This window comes from Anser cygnoides, chromosome Z (assembly GCF_040182565.1).
Source record: "Anser cygnoides isolate HZ-2024a breed goose chromosome Z, Taihu_goose_T2T_genome, whole genome shotgun sequence".
NCBI lineage: Eukaryota > Metazoa > Chordata > Aves > Anseriformes > Anatidae > Anser > Anser cygnoides.
The window spans coordinates 59277469-59291923 of record NC_089912.1 but is presented as its reverse complement, the minus strand read 5'-3'; the positions used below and the strand labels follow the sequence as shown (position 1 = coordinate 59291923).

The 14455-nt window shown below is 56.0% G+C and overlaps 1 protein-coding gene and 1 long non-coding RNA gene across 5 annotated transcripts in view; one reads left to right on the top strand and one right to left on the bottom strand.

The window, feature by feature from the left end:
- The window catches only part of CTIF (cap binding complex dependent translation initiation factor), a 138988-nt gene that overhangs the window by 112602 nt on the left and 11931 nt on the right, over positions 1–14455 (bottom strand). The window lies entirely within an intron of this gene.
- LOC106037320 (uncharacterized) lies at positions 6970–7963 on the top strand. Its single transcript, XR_001207950.3, has 3 exons — positions 6970–7076; positions 7453–7577; positions 7840–7963. It is a non-coding gene; the product is annotated as an uncharacterized lncRNA (long non-coding RNA).

Below are 14455 nucleotides of genomic sequence, written 5' to 3'. Positions count from 1 at the left end.
CTGCACCACAAACCCATCGTCGCAGCCCTGCAACAGCCACAGGAGGGGAACCACACACACAGAGCCCTCCTCTGCCCCGTGCCCTGCTACTCCAACAGCCTCTTCTGGGGAGTGAACGCGAAATTGCATCAACCAGCTGCCAGCTACTTCTTGTGCAACTGCAAAGCCGCGTGGTGTTTGCACGTGGCTTGGAGCATCCGGGGAACAAACGCGTCCCTATTTCTGCGGCTGAATGCCGCTCGCGCCTTAAAGAAACCACCAGGCTTTTGCACCTGGGATGGGAAGGGGCATTTCCACGCGAACGAAGCAGGATTTAGGGCCAGAGCCTTGCAGCGAGGCTCGTGCTCCTCCCTCCCTGCGGGCGGCGGGGTGAGGAACCGGGATCTCCTGCCGCACGGAAGGACACGGATTTCATCCCTCGCCCTCCCCTGCTCCAGGAACCGGTATTTACAGCCTGGTTGGAGAGGAGTATAAAATTACCAAGCAAAATCTGAGTGAGTCACATGCCATCCGGAAGGGAAGAAGAAAAATCTGTTCCCAGCCCGTGTAATTTCCAGCTCCCTAACTCTTTCTCATCTGTCACTTCGGAACAATTGCGGCTTCATTTGGAAACCGCCGAGAACGAGCAGTTCTGGCCTAAGGATTTCGTCTGCTCAAGGAATTATTCCCAAATGTGCCCAGACTGTCAAAAAGGCTCATTATGTAGATCAATATCACACATTAGCTCCCGAACAAAATCATGTGGCATGTTAAGACGGAAAAAAAAAAAAAAAAAGAAAAATAAAAAAAAGAAGAGCCCCAGAGAGTGCGGAGCCCCGGCGGAGGGGCATGCTTCTCACCCCTTAGCTAATTAGTGCCAATTATCAAGTGGAAAGCACCAATTATTAAATAGGAAGTGCTAAAGAAATTGTCAGGTCCTGAGCTGGAAGCACAGCACGTCCTGGAGGGCACGGCAGTGCATGGAGGTGCCTGTGCATGGGGAAGGGGATGGCTGTCACCAGCTTGGAGCGGGGCTCAGCCTGCAGGGCCCCAGGGTGACCCGTCCCCAGGGCCACAGCAGCACGAGAGGGCTTTCTGCCTTTTTTTTTGGGGTGATGCTGGAGGGCACGGAGCCAAGGGAAGGTCTCGCCCTGGGATGCTCCTCCACGTCCCCCCGCCAGCGCTTTGCGCATTTGCGGCAGGAGAGACGGACTGAGAGGGAGCGGGTTTGGCCAAAGTCACAAAGGGCCGCAAACAAGCCCAAACCTCGTATTTTAGACGTTGCAGGGTCTCCAGCAGAAAGCTCCAAAAGACGAGTCATTTTCAGGGCCTCCGTCTCCCTAAAGGAAACCAGAGCTCGGCAGTGGAAGTGCCCCGCGTTTGCGGTGATGAGTTACCCCCTGCGCCGGGTTTAGGATCGTCACTGCACACAGAGCTCCCTACAGCAGGCGTCCGGGCACGGAGAGCAAAGCGAGCTGGTCGACAGCTCATGCTCACAATAAAATAAACGACCAACGAGTCGCGGTACGTAACCTTCACGCGATTAGTCCGCGTGGAGCTGGTGTGAGTCACGTAACGAGAGGGACCAGCACCCCGCGGGGTCGTCGTCGTCCCCCCGACAGCTCTGCGACGGAGCTGGAGCCACTGCTGGCGGGCTGCTGTCACCAGCGGGGGTGTCAGCGGGGAGGCACAGCGGCACGGGCACCGCCTGGTGCTCCCAGGTAACTCACGGCTCCGACTTTTCTGCGTCCCTCCTTTAGATTTCCCTTCTGACCCCGCTCCCTACAACCGGGCTTCTTGGTCAGAGCATGCCGACCAATGCAGAAAAAGGTTAATTAATATCCACATTCAGCAGAAGGCCGTCCTTTGGACAAACGCAAAGTCATGCTTTGGACAAGGGGCTGAACTAGAAACCCCCCCCCGAAGTCTTCTCCAACCTGAATGGTTTTAGGGTCCTGCGAGATGACGTCCAAGCACTGCACCATTCATCCTCCCCTGCTCTCTCAGCCTGCTCCATTCTGAGCTGTCTCTCCCATTTCAGAGAGTCTCTCCCAGTTATCACCTAACCGCCTTCCCCGCCTCCGCCAGAGATGTCCCAGCGCCCCCCAAAACGTGCCCAGGTGAGGGCTGCCACCCTCAGGAAGCCTTTTCACGCGGGGCTTTTTCAGCTGCTATCACGGATTTCTGGGCTTTGCCGAATTCCAACAAGCGCAAGATGAACACGCTTGGCAAAACAAAACCAGAAAGCAATCACAGGCTCACGGAGGTGCCGCTGCTGGTTCCTGCGAGCCCTGGCTCCCCACGTGAGCCATGCAGGAGCTCAGATGGTGACCCTTCCTCCTTGCAGGAGCCACCTCGGGACGGGAGGCAGCCGGCTCCGTCTGGACCAATTCAAGCCCCCCCAGCAAAGCTTTGCCCTCCACGTCGATGTCTAACTAAAGTTAAACCTTCTCCCTTTCCAAAATGAACCCCATCCAGCTACCAGCCAGGGAAGTACCTCCTCGCTGCCCGCTTCTAGAAGCCACCGGGATGTTTCCACGTAAACACAGGAAAGATTTCCACCTAAACGCAGGTAAGAAATGTCACTGCACAAACAGCCGCCACCGTGCCCACCGCCGCCCCAAATCACCGTTTCTCCTAATGGCACGACAGCGCGGAGCACCAAAGCCCAGATGCACGGGACATGGATCACGTCGCTGGTTGTCCCGTCCAGGTTTCTCAGGCGGCTTTTGAAGATCTCCAAGGATCTCCAAGACCTCCAAGGACTCCACAACCTCTTAATGACAACCTCCTAATGGGGCAGGTGCCACGGGACCAACCTTGCCCACGCAGTACGGGTGAGTCACGTCTCAGCCTCCCATGCCCACCGCAGCAGGAAGGGAGTAGGTTTCCCACCTCGCCTCACCCTCGAGGCACGTACAAACAAGAGGTTTTGAACAAAAACCCTAGGCCACATGCAAGCAACAAAGGGGCTGATGCCTTCGCAAACCGAGCAAAGGGATGTGCTTGTGAGCTCCTTGGGGAGCAGCCGTCCCTTGGGCTCCTGGTGGCACAGTGCCTGCCGCCCAGGACTCCCGACCCAGAGGTGTATCCTATATGGTAACTAATAGGGAACAACCTCGAATCTCTATTATATTTTCCTGTCTCCCCATCCTTTGTCACAGCACAAAGGCTATAAGCTCTTGGGGTCTGCAAACTGCCTTCCAAACCTTTGCCACAAAGCCCAAGCCCTGCTCGTTGTTACCACAAGGCAGGGAACCAGCAGCAGAAAGAGCCTATAGATGTGCAAACCCATTATTATGACTTAGTAGTGATTAATAATAATTATATATCACAATGAAGTTAATAGCTGTTATTTTAAAGAGTGATCTAAATGGGGTTCCTCCTTTAGCCCTCCAATTGCGCAGTTTTAGCCTTAATCAGCAAATAAGCTCAGGAAGAACGAGCATTTTTGGGCAACCTTGGTGTTCATCCAGCAGGCACGGCTGAGGCAGCACCCACCCAGCAGACCGGCCGACCCCACAGACCTGCCCACGGCACCAAGCCCACCTCCAAAAGGAGCTCCAGGCTTGCGTTCACCTTGGGGAACCAGCTCCCGGGGAGCAGGGTCTGCAGCCCCATGGAAACATCATACCCCGAAGTGAGGAGCGGGGTCAGCATGTCCAGAAGATGCTGGCATGACAGCCTTGTTAGCCAGAGTGCTGCCCACATGGAGATCTTCCCCAAACCAGTCCTTGCTCCTTGCCAGAAAGACAAACTGTCCTCCCAGCCACGAAGCCAACAACTGCAAGCCTTCCCGATCCTACCCAAGGCCCAGCCTGGTGGCACGTCAGCCCTAATGGCAGCTGGTAATGCTGTCAGCAGCTTCCACTGAGCACGCAGAAAGCAAATGACTGCCTCCAGGCTGCCTTAGTGCCTAAAAAACACCATTCTGTTATCAACTGGTGGCAGGTGACCCGATGCAATCACGCAACCCACGTCCAACTTCGTTTTCCGTATCGAAGCGCCACGCTCAGGGAGTGCGCTGAGTATCCGCTGTTCCCACGGACATCTTGCAAAGTGATGGAAATGCCACAGCTCGGGGTGAGGACAGCTGAAGCTGCGGGATTCAGGCTGGGCAGCTTCTCCTGGGCAGCAGAGCCACCCACACAGCACTCCCGGCCTTGTCCCTAGCACCCAAAAATCGTTTGCAAGGTGCCCGCAGCGGTGGCACAGCTTAGGGCCGCCCTTGACGCGCCTGGCTGCAGGGCTGTGCTCCCCGCAGCTCGCTCACTCCAGAAGCACAGGAGGCAGGCGGCACCACGAGCCTGCATTTTTTGCTTTCACAGGATGCATGCCGACTGCCTAACACGCTTTCTCACGCGTGATGGGTTTCTTGGGAGATCCTGGCACAGGGAGAAACAGAAGCATCACGCTACCGCGCACACACAAGCGGCAGACGTGTGAAATGCGTTCCTCCTCCCCAGCTACATTGCCTGCAGTTAATGTGCACTTAATACCAAAATCTAGGCAAGGTGAGTGTAAAAGAGTTCAGGCAGAGCTCCCGAAGGCAGTACTGAGCTCCTGCAGATTTAGGCACCTGTATCAAAGCCCAGCAATGACGAGGACCAGCAGCCACCAAACCCAGCAAGTGGCAACTGCGCAGCCCACCCTTCCAAACGCTTGGCCACGGCTCTTCAGACATGGGACGAGAAACTCGCATTAAGGTACCAAGCCTGAAAACCTGCATCTCTCCATTACTTATCCTCCAGCAAAGCGCTGAAAGAGTTCCTGTACTGCTCCTCCAACATGAAAATGGAGGGCAGGAGGAACAACACCCAGCCTGGCACACGCAGGACGCACGCTCTCTTGCGGATGGTCTCCCAAAAATCCCACAGCAGGTCAGCCAGCACGGCAGCAAGTAGCCGCGAGGCAGGCTCTGACAGCCTCCAGAGCCGCTCTGACAGATCACTGGAAACCTTTTTGCCATGTGGGATCTATCACGCCGTGTTTTCCCAGGAGCAGGAGCTGCTTCCTATAAAAGGAAGCTGCGGCGCAAATTCTTCGCGTACCAGCGCAGCCACCTCCCTCGCTGGCGGGAGCCTGCTGCAGCTGGGCTTCCAGAGTCCCCGTCACTTCCCTGCGTGGTTTTCACTTGTTTTGGGAGCACTGCAAGCGTTAACCGCGGCACCTCCTCTGCAGGAGGACCCTGCTGGCCGCGTCTCACAGCCACGCAGCTCGCGCCTCGCTCCAGCAACGGGAACTTACGCTCAAGGCAAGCTTTCCCGAAGGGCACCCTCGTACCTTGGAGGTCCCTGGGGTTACGTCCTCAAAGTCAGGAGGACAGCCGCAGCCGGAGGTCCCACGGCTCCTTTCTGTCAGTGAGAGGACTCCCTCCTTGCCCGCTCGCACTTCTTGCTGGGGCAGGGCAGAGAGGCAGGGCGCTTGGGCAAAGCCTCCCTCACCCCACGTCCACTGTCTTGCCCAAGCCGTATTTCAACTTGTATGGTTCTGGCTATTGTCTGGCCTAAGTCCCTGAATATTCTGTTTTACGTCTGGCTCTCAGCACTCAGGCCAGGCAGTAAAACAAGCCCTTTCCCCTCTGTCATCACTTCAAGCATGGTATAAAGCAGCCGAGAGGCAGGCACCGGACCCAAGCGGGCTCCCCCCTTGCTGCTGCCGGTGCCACGGCTCGGGGCAGCGGTCCTGCAGCACACCGGCCTCCCCAAAGCTGCAGCCAGCACAAGGGCAGTGTTTGGGAGGACTCACGGCTCCACATTTGGGGTCCAAGCTCCTGCCAAGCACCACGGCCCCGCTTGCTTCCCGCAGCCTCCTTTTAGCGAGCCCCTGCGGCAGCAATATTTTCTCTCCCCTAACCCGGCGGATTTCCGACAACGAGCGATTAGCAGCGTGTCTGTCTCACACGGCGAGAGCATCCTGGTGAAAGAAATGAGCAGTTCATCGCTGCTGCCAAGGGCTCGCTTCGGCACGGAGCAAACCATGGGGGCAGCTCCCATGGGGCAGGGAGCAGGCAGGAGGAACCACCGCAGCTCTGCCAGCACCGGCGCAGCGCCACGTGCACGGTTTGGGTTTGCTGCTCCCTGGCTGGTATCATCCTGGATGACAAAAGGTAAAGCACAGCAATATAAACCATTACATCTTGGATCTAACCCTTTTCTAATTAAGCTCTAAACACCTTGCATCGAGCGACTGCTGCTGGATCTAGCCTCGGGCTTCTCAGATACTTGATGTACCCACGGCTGGCTGAGCATTTTATATATTTCATCATCCTTCCAGGCTCGGGTCTGGTTTCTGCTACCTGGCGATGCAGAAAAGCCCGAGTGACAGGCCAGGCGCCCAGCAGCTGCCACGTTTCCATGCCACAGACGTGCCTGGCATGTCACGGAGCCAGCGAATGCCACGGCATATCAAGACGGAGCCATCTCATTAAAATAAATACAAATAAGTGTAAGTGCCAGCCACGGGGCATCCCCAGCTGCGCCCCGGTGCCCTGCCTCGCAGGGAGCCCTCCCGGCAGCGCTGTGGGGTAACCCGTCACCAGGTTTTGGGTTTGGAAATACCCCAAAATGGCCCGGGATGCAGACAGGAGTAGCTCACCTCGGCTGGCTCCTCCGCCAGCTGCAAGCAGGGTTACGCCGCTCGCGCTGATGCTACCAAAAGCCGCTGACCCTGGTAACAGCGAGCAAAAGCCAGGAGACTGCCAAGTGCGAAAGGCCAGAGAATCTGACCCCAAACAGCTGCCTTGACGCAGCGATCCAAGGAGGAAGGGCGAGGAAGGCAGAGGAAGCGAGAAATCCCTCGTTCTCACCCAGGCACTGATTTACCGCGCAGCTTGCCTCACTGCCGTAAGACATCTGCGGTTAGGAGGTGGATTTTTTCCCCCTGTTGAACAAAACCAAAACCTCTGCACCTTCAGAAACAAAAAGCCTTTTGTTACGTCAAAGCTGCGCACTAGACGCTTTCCCAACAGATGCGCTTCCTTGCCTGGGGGGGAAAGACGTCGCCTTTGGTTTGTGATGGATGTTGTCAAGGGAAAGAAAGGGAAAACCAGCCCACAACCAGAGCAGGCACCTCCGGGTCTCAGGAGGCGAGCGGAGGTGGGTTTATGGGGCACCTGAGGGGCACACCAGTCCCACCCTGTGGTGGGATGCTCCTTGACATGGGGCAGGGCTGGCTGGGCATCGCTCTGGCTATGGCGTGACGGCAAGGTCCGTGGACCTTGCTCTTATACAAAGACAACGCATGAAGTTACGTTGGCATTTCCAGAAATAGGATTTCCAACAGGTCGTAAAAAAGAACCAGCGGCCCCTGAGTCAAGCACAGCCTGAGTTTTGTTACGTACACGGGTGGCTGCGACAAGCTGTGACTTACGGCAGGCAGGATCTGTTTTCACGTTCAGTTCCTTCTGCTGAAAGCTATTGAAACAAGAGCCCACGTCACATCTTATTCTTGTCATTTTTCACCTTTCCGCAGGAAAGGTCACCGAAAGAAGGGAAGAAAGAGCAGAAACGGAGCTTTCACACGCACTTCTCTTTGGAGCTGCACTGCCTCTCCTCCAAGAGCTGAACACCACACACCGTGCTCGTACCAGCCAGCAGGTAAGGAGGCAGCACCGTAAGGCCTACGTCTGAAGAGCACAGAAAGAAGGGACATCCTCCCTGCATGCTGGAACCCTCACGGTGCCAAACCCCTCGTCCAGCAGAGCTTGTCCCCCGTCCCAGCACGCCGCGTGGTGACGACCGAGCTGATCCCTGTGGTTAGTGAGCACGTTTCCACCCCGCGCTCACCCACCGGCACGTAGGGTCTTTTGCAAACAGCCGAAGGGAGACCATTATCAGGAAGTAAATCTTTTCTTTTCAGGCACCGAGGCAACATAATGGGCACTTGTGCTGTGAAAAGCCCCGTAATCCTAAAAGACACATCCAACCCGGGCTGAGATGTCAGCAGGCTGCAGTAATCCCTGCAGCGGGGCGCTGCGGAGGGCAGGGCTGGGGGCAGCAGCACCCTGCGGAGGGAGCTCCATCCCCTAAAGCCCCTGCTGCTGGCACCCCCCAGGTATGAAGAAGACACATGCCAAGAGCTTGCAAAGACAGGGGAAGGAAATAAACCAAAAAACCAAACCAAAACAAAACAAAATAAAAAACAACAACCACAAGCAGCATCTCCCACTTCCTACCCACTTATCTAACCTGCTGGGGACAGGACACGTGGCACGGTGTCTGACCCTCGTGTATTTGAGCACAGGTGTTTGACCAGGGCCGAGCTGGCAGCCAAATCTCTCCCTCCCCCGAGGCTGACGGCGTCCTCCTTAGCTGCTCCCAATTCCTGCCACGGTCTGGACGTGGTTCAGGCAGCAGGTCGCCACCCAGACCAGCGATCGCATTTCAGAGAAGTGACATTTATTGCAGCCAGGTGGGCCATCCCAGTGCAAACCAGCACCGCCCGAAAGGCTCGGCTTTGCCATCACCCAGACCTCCGGCATAAATCCTCCCTGCGTAATGGGGAAAGGATGGTTCAGGATCCCGAGCGAGCCTCACCCGGCAGAGGCTCGCTGCCATCCGCAAGGTGGTGGCACACACAGCAGCTCCTCTCCACGGCTCAGCTTGAACCAACCCACCTCGACAACGCGTCCTTCAAGAACCCAGCTCCGCAAACAGCAAGCGGAGAAACTCCCCGGACAGGAATTTTAATGCGTTACTGGCCAGCCACCAGCCTCGGTTTTGAGGCTGCAGGAGCATTTGTTTGTGCAAACCGCTTCCAGACTCCGCGCTCGGCGGAGCAGCCACCGTGTGTCTCCCCGAAAGCCACCACGTCCCCAGGGTGCCACCTCCAGCGGCAGGGGGCAAGTGAGGGGGCAGGAGCAATGAGCAGCCTGCTGAATCCCGGGGGCAGCGACGCTGCGTTCGCGCGGCGACGTTTATCGATAGCCCAGGGGATCGCTGGGTTTGATCGCTACAAGGTAAACGAAGCTCAGCGTGGGTAAGCCCCAGCGGACAGGAGAGGGACGGGAAGGTTTCATTAATATGAAGCAGACAGAGGTGACAAACAGGTTGAGCGCATTTTGCTTGTCAACATCATTATTGCCACTAACTGGTTAGGAGCACGCATGTCCCTACAAATACGTCTTCGAGGCCGTTCCTTCATCGCCTGCAGTCCCCGCTCCTGGCAGGAGGCAGCGGCAGCCACCGCTGTCCCCGCAGACCCTGCCACGTCACCCGCTGTCCCGGCCACCCTGGCACTAGATTCCCCCCTTCCTACAAAGCTCTGCTTCAGCCCCAAACCTCCCTTTTCTCTCCCAACACCATTATTTTGGCATGCACGGGAAGGGCTTAGCCACCCAACCGGGGCGATGTGCCACCCCGAGAAAGGTAATTCCAGGACAGCATGAGATCAACCCCTTTGGGGTTGATAGCAGTGATGCATTCTGTTAAAAACTTGGATTTCCATTGTTAAAAACTTGGATTTCACCACGCTGGCCCGCGCCCAGACTCAGCGCTGAGAGGCTGCGGTCAGACCACCGGCAGACAAACCCCGCAGACCCTGCGGCGGGGCGGACACACAAAGCCGCACAGACAGGCACCACAGCTTCCTAAAAACCACAGGGTTTAGGTTTGGTGCTGCTCACGCCAGTAGCTCCCCTCCCAGCAGGGCCAGGGGTGCAGCCTGCCCTTCGAGCTTCCTACCAGGACAGGACCCTTGGCAGGAGGACACCAGAAGCAAAGGGATTGACGTCGGGGTCAGGGACTCTGCCACGTGCCCACCTCCGTGGTGGGGCTGGCCAAGGTAAGTGCCCCAGCAGACACGAACCAGCAGCTTTTTTTTTGGCTTCACACTCACACGGACGTGGCTCGTGGTGAGGAATGGACAGGCAGAGCTGTCGGCCTGCCCGGGCACCCGCTCCTTGTTTGTTCGCTGCACAGCCGAGGTCAAGCCTGGCAGGCAGCGGAAGAGGCAGCTCGGATCGCCTCCAAGCCGACTTTAAGCAGAAAAAGGAGCATTTTGGGAAATGCTGAGCAGCCTAATGTGGGTGACACCTGGGATGGGTGCTGCCAGCGAGCTCCGCAGCTGCACGCTGTGCCACCCAAGAGAAGCACGCAGCTCAGAGCACGGCTGGAAGGCACCTACCTGCCTTACCCAGGGAATGCCCGGAGACAGCCCGGATGGGCTGCCCTCCCTGTTCACTACGGCTTTTTGCACATTTTGAGCTGTGTGTTGGGACAAGAACCCCAAACTTGCCTGTTTCGGGGGACAGAAGGGCTCACTCCCGACTACTTCTGCAGCCACACGCTGTTTCGCGGGAACCCGAGCACCCACTGCACGCCAAGCCCGGTGCCCAAAAAACCCAGAATCGATTTTGGCCTGCAAAGAACAGCCTCTGCCCTCTACACCACGTGCCGAGAGGCTCTGAGGGCATGGACAAGCACCATGAAGCCCAGCCACAGGAAACATGCTGGGGATTCGGAGGGGCTTGGTGGGAGCAGAGGAGCACCAGAAATTTGGTCCTGGTTTTCAGAGCGCTTCCGGGGTACCTGCGATGAGTAAATACCCAGCAGCTCAAGAGAAACAGGACAAGAAGGCACCAATTTTTTTTTTTTTTCCATAAACACAGCCTGGCCAGGAATAACGCAAGAAATAGTTATTTTGATAAACATGCCTCGTGACCCAACCAGATATGCAGTTCCTACAGGGCTGGGTGAGGACTGGAAGACCCACGACCACCCGCAGACATCCAAGCCCAACAAGATCCACCTTCAGGACAGCTGTGCCCACCCCGAGGAGCCCCAGCAAGACCCAGCCATGCCCAGAGCTGCTCCCCCACGGTGATCGGAGGACCTGCAGGTAGGAGGACAGCTCGGAGACATCCATAAGGGAGTTTTACGCCGGATTTTGTTGTCACCTGGGGCTCGCAACAGACCATGCCCGTGTGAAGGTTCACCACGTCACCGTGAAGTTCGCCAAGCCGTAGATCCACCAGGTACAGCAGCAGGGATGGAAGGAGCTCCTGCGAGGCTCTGTCAGCATCTCGGGAAGCTCCCTCCCGAGCCTCGCTGCCCTGGCCAACCTCTGCTTACAGCCAGGGATTAACAGTGCTGAAGTTAATCACAGCAAGAACGTGGGGGGGGAGGACCGTGACTGCAGCAAAGGGGAGAACCATCTGCAGTTTCAGCAGAAACGCTGCGGCAGGAAGCCTGCTGTTCACGTACCTTTGACCTCAGAGAGACAAATAAAGAGCCCAAACTATGTAGCTCTGGCTAAAAAAAGAACAGAAAAAAAGGTAAAGGGCGATTCGAGTGAAGAAGCTGTATTAATACCATATATGCAGCTCACAAGGGAAGCAGCTGAGCTTAAGGGGAGAGCGGAGAAGGCACTTTTGGAATAAATTACACTACACGGATGGTCGAGAAAACAAACCCTGCGCCCGGCCCCAGGTTATTGTAAGCGATGGGAGACTTTACCAGAAAAGCGGGAGTGATGCTAACAAACAGCACTGCTGATGTAGTGCCTGGCGTACTGGATGGCACGCAAAACACGGGGCCTTGGTGCAGGGTTTCCCCACTCCCACTGGATTTTTCTTCTCCAGCCAGCAAACACAATGCCCTACTCCGTCATGGGGAGCGGTTTTGGCTTTCTAAGCAATTCCTCCCCTATTCTTCCATAGGAACAGCCCTAATAACCCCATGCAGGAGGAGGATTAAATCCTTCCCCCAGCCTTCACGTCCCACACCCCGAGCTCAGGGAACCTTCCCAAACTCAGTTTCTTTCACCAGAGGTAACTGTCGGTCCTGTAACTTCTACTGATACCCCCCCAGTAAGCGGGAAGTTCATTTCCTTCTCTTTTCCAAGATGTGCTTCCTATTCCCTCCTGGAAAGGGGTCTGAGGCAGCGCCGAGCTTGGTTAGGACTGGGGGTCCATGGGGACACCCTGCCCCAGACGAACAGCCCCCAGCTTTTGTGCCCTGATACTGCAGTGCCAGAAGATGTCCAAGCTTTTCCAGGACCACAGCCTGCTGCACCAGAAAAGAGAGGTGAAACTGCGCACGGAGCAGCGGACGTTGACTTACCCTGCCCAAGATGACCGAAAAATGAGGACAGGACAGGGCAGGACCCCAGGGCCAGCCGTGCTGCACGGTTCAGCCTCCACAGCTCCTCTCCTCCAGCGCGGGACAAGGTTCGTGCACCTCTGCTGCCTGCGGTGGCTTGAGGAACCAAAAGGCTGAAGCCATCAGCCCAGCTTAACCCATTCCCAGCGAGGCAGCACCTGGAAGCCACGCGGCCTCTGACGGTCACATTGCAACGATCAGAAAAAAAAATAATGGCACAGAGCCAGAGAAGGGAAAAAAAAAAACAAAACAAACACACACCACCACCACTTGCGTGCCAGCAACCCGGATTTGGCTTGGTGACTTTTAAATAGTTTTGGTCAAGTCATTTCATCCGAAACACTGGGAAGAAAATGTTGGAAGGAGTTCTTTCTTTCTGCAGGGTTTGGTATTTTTAAACAAAGGATTTCTGCTTTTGTTTCACAGTGATATACGCAAAGTTTCCACAGCTTTCCATTTAATGGTGTGAAAAAACATTTTCCTTTGGACTGGGTGAAGCATCTTCGACTTGATGTCATTTCGTTCCCTGCTTTAATGAAATCAAACAGCTCCACTCTGACTGACTGCAATTAAATCCCTCCTGTTCCTCGCAGCCGTCTTTGTTACCACAGTTTTTCTACAAGCCAAGTAATTGAAAAACACTCACCACCGCTCATTTTTCCCACGGGCAGATGTTTAGGAGCACTCAGAACACCTGAGGCTAACCCGGGGGTACCACTTGGGGTCCCACCCGTCCCCAGCACGCTGCGCAGAGGGCACAGCAGTGTGCCAGCACAGAGCATGTCGTTCAGAGCATGTGGTAGCAGTTAGGAGCTTAGAGGAACCTCAGGCATGCATCAAATATGTCGCTTTATTTTTTTAAATAAGAGGGAAACGGGAACACCCACATTCCCCCTCAAAGGGCAGGAGGGCGCATAGACCCAGCTATGCGGAGTGGTGGCGATGCAGGGGACCCTCCCGGGCCAGCTTTTTGGGGCTGTCTGCTCCCAGCAGTGTTTTTGGTTCAGCTTTTAAAAGCTCCTACATGGGCTGCTCCGCCCAACCAGAAAATATTTACCCTGCAGAGGCTGCCTGACCTTGCGCCAGATAACCCAGACAGCCGCAGAAACCCCAACGCAGATAAAGCCCTGCTGATGCCTCCACGCCGCTCCTCCGACCCCTTTCACATCAAACCAAGCTGAACTGGATACCGAAGAGGACGAGGTGGTGGTGGTGGGGGGGGGGTCAAAAAACAAGTTTTCAGGACAATGGTGCTGACTTGCCATTTTTCAAGCCCTCTGCTAACCTCTGCTGATCCCATCAGGTGCTTTAACACGGGAGCTTAGCGGTAAGCTCTGCCCCTGCAAGAGGCACCAGGTTATAAGTGGTTACTGCCTGCCAGGTGGCTGCTGCTGGGCGTCAGGCCACACGGGGAAACACCCAGCTTCTCCAGTTTTCAGACATTTATGGACGAAACAAACTCACCCCAAGACGTGATGTTTTGGTTTTTTTTCACCCCCCCTTTCTTGCAGGCTTCCATTTCGTTTATCCACGTTGAAGCTGCTGTTAAAACCTGTTGACGTGCTGCAAATCCCCGTCTTGCTGGAGCAGAATTTGGCACCTTTACGAGGTAACCAGCCTACATCTGTACCCAAAAAAACCCCTCTGCAAAGGAAAGGGGTCAGGTAGGGAAGGCGGCATCCGCAGCGGGAAGGAAAGGGCAGCAGCAGGGGTCTTGCAGAAGGCACAAAAAAAAACGGGTAGCGAGCAGCCCTGCATCCACGAGCAGGGCAGAGGGACAACACACGATTTCTACCCGTAACACGGGCAGAGAGAGGATTTCCACGATGAAGATGTACAGCTGGAGCAGGGGGAAGAGGACGGGGTTGTGATGAAGAGCAGGACCAGAGGCAAACAAAGGCAGGGGGGCTGCCCGGGAGGCTGGGCACGGGGGGGCTCCAGGGCCAGCCCAGAGAGGTGCCGAGAGGTGCAGCTGAACCACAGCAGGGTGGCCATCAGGGCCAGGAAAGGCAATTCACAGGTACTTCACTGTGGTCTGGCTACAAGTCTGATTCTCTGGCTTGCATAGCTGGAGTGAATGAGCTATGTTATTAAAAGAGAGACAAGAAATCAAAGTGCAGCTTGGAGGAACTGGGGACGCCTCATGAGAGCCAAGGAAACCTGCACTAACTAGGGAAGAGCGAGATTATAATAATTAGGTCAGCTGGCGATAAGCTTTCTCAAATGCATGCACGCAGGAGAGCACTGTGGTGTTTCTGGAGAGTGGCAGCATCCCCGGCTGGCCACGAAACCCAGTGAGAGGGCCAAGAGCAGCACGCAGGGCACCACTAAAACCAGCAGCACAAAGCCTCTCCGGCAGCCACTCACCCCATGCT